This window comes from Mus musculus, chromosome 13 (genome assembly GCF_000001635.26).
Source record: "Mus musculus strain C57BL/6J chromosome 13, GRCm38.p6 C57BL/6J".
NCBI classification, from domain to species: Eukaryota; Metazoa; Chordata; class Mammalia; order Rodentia; family Muridae; genus Mus; species Mus musculus.
This window is the reverse complement of record NC_000079.6, coordinates 31423041-31431691: the sequence shown is the minus strand read 5'-3', so window position 1 is coordinate 31431691 and position 8651 is coordinate 31423041. Positions and strand designations below refer to the sequence as shown.

The window sequence follows — 8651 nt, the reverse complement described above, 5'->3', positions numbered from 1 at the left end:
CATCCCTCGGTATGCATGAGTGACCAGTCCCAGAATCACGCAGATACCAAACTTCAAGGACACAAAAATGACATTGTTTTCATAGACTTCCTTCTGCATGCATTTTAAATAATCTCTGGATAACTTATAATGACTAATACAACATAAATACTGCATAAGTTATGTTATTAAACAGATAATTACAAGAAAAAAGTCTGAACATGTTCTTACAGATGCTATAGGTTTCAAAAATATTTTAATGATATTTTTATGTTGTTGAGGAAAAGAAAATGTAATTTCAAAGATTGTTTTGTTTTTGTTTTTGTTTTTGTTTTTACTTAGTAGATTGATTGGAGTGTAATAAAATTCTGCTTCATTTCATGCCTTAGTGTGCAAACAGCACTTACCCCTTAGTCAATGCTGTGAGGTGGATGAGACCCCGAGGCCACAGAGTTCTTTGCAGTATCTCTGGAAACCCAAGAAACAGGGGAAACTTTAGGCTTGAGAGAAAACCCAGACCCTTCAGACCCTAAAGGGTGAAATATCAGTGTGTGTTCCTTCCTAGTCTTCAGCCCCAGAGGCCGGCTTCCTTAGCCCCTCCCTCTAGCCACAGGCTAGACTCTTAGTTGCCTGGGGCCTCTCTCTTAGTCTCTTCCTACTCTTCAATGCTACACTGCAGCGGCACAGTTGTGTGCACAGCCCAGCCTGTCAGCCTGGGCCATGTGTGTCTTTCCCACTAGAATTGGCACAGTCCTCTAACACTACATCAGGAAGAATGCCCTGATCTGCCGACGTGGAGTTGGAATTGTGCACAGTCGTCCAGACAAGTGAAAGGTTTTGTTGCTGTTGTTGTTATTGCTTTTTTCTTTCTTTTTCCTTTCTTTTCCTTTGCTTTCCTTTCCTTTGCTTTCCTTTCCTTTGCTTTCCTTTCCTTTCCTTTCCTTTCCTTTCCTTTCCTTTCCTTTCCTTTCCTTTCCTTTCCTTTCCTTTCCTTTGCTCTCCTCTCCTCTCCTCTCCTCTCCTCTCCTCTCCTCTCCTCTCCTCTCCTCTCCTCTCCTCTCCTCTCCTCTCCTCTCCTCCTCTCCTTCTCCTCTGCTCTCCCCTCCCCTCCTCTCCCCTCCCCCTCCCTCTTTCTTTCTTTCTTTCTTTCTTTCTTTCTTTCTTTCTTTCTTTCTTTCTTTCTTTCTCTCTCTCTCTCTTTTTCCCTCCCTCCCTCCCTTTCCTCCTCCTCCTCCTCCTCCTCCTCCTCCTTCTCTCTCTCTCTCTCTCTCTCTCTCTCTCTCTCTCTCTCTCTCTCTCAATAAATGTTTCTTGTCAGCAAGGCCTGTTTTAAGTCTTGGGAAAAGTGGCCCTTTCTCAAGAAGAGTCTATTCAAATCAGAGACATATGGTAGACCACATCATGGCTTTGGTTTTCAAGGGAAAAGGAGGGAAGTATGTGGAGTGATGTCTAGGATTGCAGAAACTGAGAATTAACATACCCAGCGTGGGATTGTACATCCTTAAGCACCATATGCTACAGCTAGACTCTAAGTGAGACCCCTCTCAGAAATGTTAGAGCCAGAGCAAGAGGCAGTGTCTCTAAGGGTTACACCAAAGCCTTCCTCCTTGCACACTCCCTGACTAGGAATGACAGTCTTGATTCCCCTCCTGCTGCCAGACATGTGCAGTTCTCCTGGTGAATAGAAAGCAGTAGTCCATCTGGTGAGTTGAAGGAGACAGTCTAGTTCTTCCTGACCCCCTTGGAATGCTTTGTTTGGGGGCCTCTGCCTGAGAACTCAGCTGCTCACAGGTGCAAACTGACTGGTCCACAGCTCTGGCTGAGCAGCCAGTCCCAACCAGCATCAACCTCCAACCATGTAAAGGGGCCACCTTGGCTGTCTGGTGCAGCTGAAACGCTAAGTGACTAGAGCCCAGCTGACATTGAATTACCTCAGTGGAGTCATGTCTTACTGACCTCAGTCTGCCTACCCCCAGAGGCCTCAGCACCCCACCCTGGTTTGCTATACAGTAGAAGAATACCAAGGTAGTCCGGTATGGTGTCTGGCAGATTTTCTATAAGTTTACAGAACTGACCACAGTTCTGCTGTGTCAGTGGTTCCATTTCCAGACATGACACAGTCAGGAGGAGGGGTGACCAGGCTCTCAGTGGTCTCAAACAACTTCAGAAACCTCCGGTTGTATGAAACCACAAGGTCAAATGCCTGAGGGCTGACATGGCCTCTTACCTCAGCCTTGTTGGCTCTCCTGATCTTTGAGGCTTTTTTTGAGCCTCTTGTCAGACCACTGAATAGTGTTTGACTCAGGAAGATTGGCCATCCTATGACCAGAGTTGCTGAGAGACTTAACTTCCTACTGTGTGCACTAGCATCACAGTTGCATACAACCTTAGAGGAAGGAGGTAGCATCTAAGAAAGGGCCTGTATTGACCCCAGTCTCAGAGGGCACGTGTAGAAGGTAGAAGGAGAGACATGGCCAAGAACATTCATAATTCAGAGAAATGGGATGTAAAAGGGCTGCCAGCACAAGATGAGCCAAGGGTCATGGCAGTGTTAAGTAAGTATGCCACCAAAGGTTTTAAAAAAGTAGTTTTAAGTAAGCCCCACAGGGTATATGCAGTGTTTGTGCCAAGGCAAGCCTGTAATGTTAAGAGAGGATAAGGTCAATGCAGAACTACTCTGTACTGATGTACACCTGTCTCTCCCTTGATAGAAACCGACATTGAACCAAGTGTCGCCACCATGCATACACATATAACTGTGGGTGATATTAGCATGTTCATTCATTGTGCTGTGTTAAAAATTTCATAATGAGTATGGTTCTAAAACCATCATTTTTACACATCCCATGTACAGAATCTTTGCTATTTGCACTACAGAAAAGCTGTGGAGGAAACAGCTCAAACAAATTAAACAGATCACCAAGGGTACATCCAAATCCTCAGATAATTGGAGAGCAGGTTGATTAACCACATTAAATGAAATTTGGTGTTAGAGGGACCTGTGAGCTTCATTATAGAACACAGAGTGGGGTTTATGTTTGATGAAATAATAAGTTTTGGTCAGCTTTCTGTTGCTATCACTGAATAACTGAGGCTAGTGGTGTGTAAAGAATGGAAGTTTATATTTGCTCAGAGTTCTAGAAGAGGGAGTTGGAAAGTATGTCCCTGGTAAGGGCGTTGAGTTCCCTGAACTCATAATGGGAGGCAGAAGGGCAAAGGACATGTGTTGAAAGACAAAATAGAGAGCTATTCTAAGACCAAGACAGTGAGAACTCCCAGGAAAAAGGCAGCAATATCTTTTAATGACCTAGTTGTCTCTTAAAGACTTCACTTCCCAACACCACAATGGAATAAACTGAATTAACAAAGATATATGAAGCTGAAGGAGGTCCCTACTGACATACTGGGGTTCCAGATGCTGGAGGTGGCAGAAACTAGAGGACTCCAACATCTAGATGTCCTTGTTGAAGGGACTCATGTCTGTGGGGTGCTCTCCTCTGGACCCCATATTAAACACAGACCACACAAAAACACCAATTTCTAAGCACAAGCCAAATCCAAAGAGATTCTTCCTTAAGCAAGGCAAAGAGACAAACAAGGTGGCTGAATCTGAACTGGGCAGGAACAGCCACAAACAGCTTTGCAAGTATTAATTTTAAGGGGGAAAAAGACAGAAGGTCTTTGTTAGAATGTGTTAGAGCTAGGATGTGTTGGTAAGTTATGATTGTATATTTTAGTTAAAATAATGAATTTTGAATGCTAGGTTTGATATTTTGATAGTTGGACCTTGGTGATCAGTCTCAGGAATGAGTTAGGCATAATGAAGTAGACAAATAAGGGAATAGACCTTGGTGGTTTTTAGGAATATAATCTAATGGTTTAGGAAGAGAAAGAGAAGGGTAAAAGCCAAAATATGCCAGCACAATGTTTGCCAAGCTCGGGCCTTCTAGAGCCTTCTACTTACTCTGCAGCAGCCAGGCTCTCAATAGTTTTGGACTTCTGTAGTTACACTAGACAACCGGAGACAGTGATGGAGACCTTGTATGAAGTTTCCAGGACCTGGGTGAATGTTGGTGTTGGATTTTCTCCTTTTTCTACTGCTGGCTAAGACGTTTGCTGTCCTGGGTTTGTTCATTGTATGTGTTCACTTCACTGTGTGTACCTCAGCTTCTAATAGTCAGTGCAACTTCCAAAAAAAAAAAAAATCAAATACCTTTATTGGCTTGGAATCTAGCATTTATTTTTTTGGATATAATATAGAAATATTGTATGCATGGCCAGGGTTTCAGAGTGTGGGGGATACTGTGGTGTGTGTGTGTGTGTGTGTGTGTGTCGTAGTCCTTACATATATATCAAAACTCATATTGAACAATGAGTTTTGGGTTATAGAAGAGGATTAATTTTGCATCTCTGTTTCCTGCCTTTTTCTATCACTTGGACAGAAAACACATGTGCCATCCTGCCTGGTCTTTGTGGATGGAAACTCTTATACTCTTAGCTGCACTGAAGATTTTCTGGAGAAAGCTAAGGCCTGCAGACCATCTCCAACCAGAAGTGTTGGTGATACGCTTGTGAACGTTCAGGAGTTGCACAGGACTGCTTAACTTAACACTACTGTGTCGAACACTTGTGGCGCATCAACTTAAGAAGGATCCCAGCAGTAATCTCAGCAGTAGAGATTTCTATCCTTGACTGACTATTTTGGGTAGATGGCAGCACAGAACAGCACGCTGGGAGCATATGGAGAGGATCTCTCTTTACCTTGTGGTCAAGTGGTAAAGAGAAAGAGACCCGTGTCCACATTCTCCTTTGAAGTCACACCCTTAGTAACCTGAGGCGCCATCTCTTAAAAGTCCTAACATCTCCCATTAGCACCAAGCTGAGACCAAGTCTTGACTTGGAGGACATTCCCAGTCTAAACTAGAGTAGATGCTAAAGATCTCATGACTAACAACTTCCCAAAAAGCCCCTGGAAAATGGAGCAGCAGTGTGATGCCAGGTGTTCAGTCATGTGACCACGGCTCTCCACCCATTACTGTTTTATCTTAGATGGTACTATGTGCTCTAAGGCCGACTCCCCACCCCAAGAGCTTTACGTATTAATAAACATTTCATAAACATCCCTTGTGGTAATTAAATAATTATGAGAATCCAAGCATTATAATGATAGCCTTTGTACACATATTTGTGTACACTATTATGACATTTTAAGGGGAGAAAATGAATCTGTTAGGTATAAGCATTTAACAAATTACACGATGTATAGGTTTGAAGACACGGCAGCTTGAGTTGGAGGAAGAACAGAGAATAAAATAATGATAGGGCTATCTGAGTGTTCTTGCTTGCTGTGAGCCAACTTGTGCTGTACTTCTGCCTTGTCTGTCATGTCTGTCATGCTGATTCCTCTCCGTAGGAGACTAGTCGTAACTGTACTCAGACAGCTACTTCCTGCTAGGTTTTGGGACTCTGTGGTCCGTGCTAAAGGGATCTCCTTGCTCATGGGAGCCACTTCAGACTTTAAGATCTGGCTCCTCTTTCTGCTGTGCTTTGTCTGGGGGCAGAATGTGAACTCTTGTGAACAAAGCATTGTGCTTTGTTCAGCGATAATACCCATGTGAGAGTCATTGTCACAGGCTAGCAAAGGGGCCAAGAGCCAATACCCACCCCTCTGGCAGACTCTGGTCTGCGTGGGAAGTTGGGGTCCTACACAATGGCTGCTAATTGAATCTAGACACATTCCCCCCTTACATGTGGGAGTGAGAAATGACTAGGTGTCAGTGGCTAGTGATACAGGCCATAGTCACTCATTCTCCAGGCTGGATCATCAGTCAGTTCAAAATTCCAGTTTATTGGTGGTGATTCCAACACATTAGTGATTCAGGACTTTACAAGAGGGAAGAATGTGTGTCCCCTCTGCACTCAGCCTCTGAGATTTCCTTGTATTAAAAAAAAAAACCTTATTATTTTATATGTATGGGTATTTTACCTACATGTATGTCTGCATGCCAAGTGCCTGAAACGTTTAAATAAGGGCACCAAACTTCCTGGGACTTGAGTTAGAGAAGGCTGTAAGCTACCATGTGGGTCTGGGAACAGAGCATGGATCCTCTGTAAGAGCAGCCAGTCCTCTTAACATCTTAACCCTCCCCTACCTCCCTCCCTCCCTCTCCTCAGAATCAGTTCCTGCACGCACTCCTCCACCCTTTGGAGCATCTCAGAGTCTGAGGTTTTTTTCCTTGGCTCTGACACCATTCCAATTCCATGATTTTAGTACAATCTTAAGAACTCAGTCTGCTACAGTGTAACATGTACGAACTCACAGTTTATAGTTCTGTGTGTCCATGTATACTAGAAATACTTTCCTATTTGTTTCGCCACAAGTTTAGTTTCACCAAAACGTGTCCTTATCTGAGGAAGAACTTTCAGCCTCTCCTCAACAGATCAGGGGAAACAATTGCAGATGCAGAAATGACCCTTGCAGCGCCCCCTTCTTAAACGTTCACTGTGTTTAGTTCTCACTCCGAGGCTCAGCATTTCATGGCAGCAGGCAGTGTCAGGGGAGCACACCTGTGACATCAGCGCTTAGGGAGACGAAGGCAGGAGAATCATGAGTTAACTTGTCTTTATTATCATCTGTTCCTTGTTAATGAACATGAACCTGTGATAGCAAGAGCCCTCCCAAGAACTAAACTAGCCTTGGTGCCTGGGGAATAAGGTTGTCCTTAGTGACTTTACAAGAGTTACTGTTCAAGTTCCCTTCTCCATCAGTTTTGATGATGGTGTGTGATGAATATCTATTCTGTGACTGATGTTTTCTTGAACTCTGTCACTGTCACTGTCTGCCTAGGGCCCCCAATTCTGACAGCATGTTCACACATGTGTACACACAGACACACACAGACACACACACACAGACACACACAGACACACACACAGACATACACAGACACACACACACACACAGACACACACACACACACAGACACACACACAGACACACACACAGATACACACACAGACACACACAGACAGACACACACACACCTAGCTTCCATTATGACTAGGACAGACATGGGACACAGTGACAAGCATTCCATGGTTCAAGCGGATCAGAGAAAAGCATAAGCCCGTCTATAGATCCCTGGTGATACTTCTTTTCCTGAAGAAAGAGCAGACAAGGCTGGTGGAGCCTTTCCTTCCTTAGCCTGCTTGAATTTTTGGTGGAGTGTTTGGAGGTATGTTAATGTCTTACAACCAGAAGAGGAAAGCTGAAGGGAATTCAGAGATGTCAGCATAGCCTGTGAATTACTAAGCCATTGCAACACTAGCAACTATTACATTAAACCTACCTTGCCACAAATAAACCTCCCCTTTTGTTTGGAGATAGGGCCCTGCTATGTAGCCCAGGCTGGCCTGGAAACTTCTGCCCTTCCTGCATTACCCCCCAAGCACTGAGACTTCAGGTCCACCTAAGCTTTTGAGGCCACATAGGTAGCTTTTGCTGTTCTTTGTAGCTAACTGCCTCGCTAAGAGATGCACTCTCTCAGATTATTAAAAGTGAGCCAATCACTACCATCAACGTATGTGAGGCCTGTTGCTGACTTTGACACGTGCTCCTCTTTTTGTGCTAGGAATACGTGTTCTGCAAACATGCGTGTCTGCCCAGAGCCTGCCCAGGTACACACACAAGTTAGTCAGAAGGTCTAAGGAGTCCCTTCCAGGAAAACCTCCTGCTCAAGAGCAGGCTGGAGACCAGGTTAATTCTCTGTGCAGGAAAGTGCTCTGCTCCCACTGTGAGCTTCGCCTTTCCTCCTTACTGCTTGACACTGGGAAATATTTAGGCTGGCCCACTTACCAGCCTTAGCTTGGCAAGGTAGGACATGAAAATCATGACTTGTTCCCTGTTCCAGACATGCACCAACCATCCAGGCCCTTCATCTGCCGCTCCCTCTGATAAACCCGTGGCTTTCATAACCCTGCCTGGTGATTTATGCTGGGTCATTAAGCACTCAGGTACTTCTGTTTCTTGGCATTTGGACACATATTTCCAGGTGGAATTTTCCTTCTGTTGGTTAGTATATGAAAGCAGAAAAAAATGTGAAGTTCTTTCCTGTATGGCATTAAAAAATAGAAGATGTTAGTAAAAGTTGCTTCGACATATGCCTAATAGAAACTGGCGCTGGAGGTGCTTGTTCTGCAAGCACTGTGTGAAGCACCTGAAAGCTGGATCATGAGTTGTGTCAGCGTTCCTCAACACAGACACCATTGCTCCCCACTTGACATAGGGAAAAGGGTCATAATGTCCTGGGCCTAGGGGCCCCATATGGATCTAGGGGTCTTTGCTATGTCTTTGTCTGCGGGGCAAATTGTCCAGAGAGCTGTGGTGTGGGTTCATGTTAAGCTTTCTTCAATTTCTCTGAGTTCTTATGTTTAAAATAACCAAGCAGGACAGCAACACACAACCAAGTTAAGTGGCTCTTCCATCATTAAATGGTGAATTCTCAACATGAAGCTTAGAGGTCCTCAATCTGTGAGATCAGTTTGTTTCAAGGTCCTTATTCCCTAAAGCTGTATGAGTCTTGCTCCCACATATAAAGGAGGGTGTATCTAGGTTAAATTAGCAGCCACTGTGGAGGACCCTGACTTCTCATGCAGCCTGGGTCTGCCAGAGG

General features: G+C 44.4%; 1 non-coding gene across 1 annotated transcript; it reads right to left on the bottom strand.

The window, feature by feature from the left end:
• Positions 1-4312: 4312 nt before the first annotated feature.
• On the bottom strand, positions 4313-4431 carry Gm23351. Its single transcript, XR_003950765.1, has one exon. It is a non-coding gene; the product is annotated as a small nucleolar RNA SNORA40 (small nucleolar RNA).
• Between the last annotated feature and the right edge of the window lie 4220 nt (positions 4432-8651).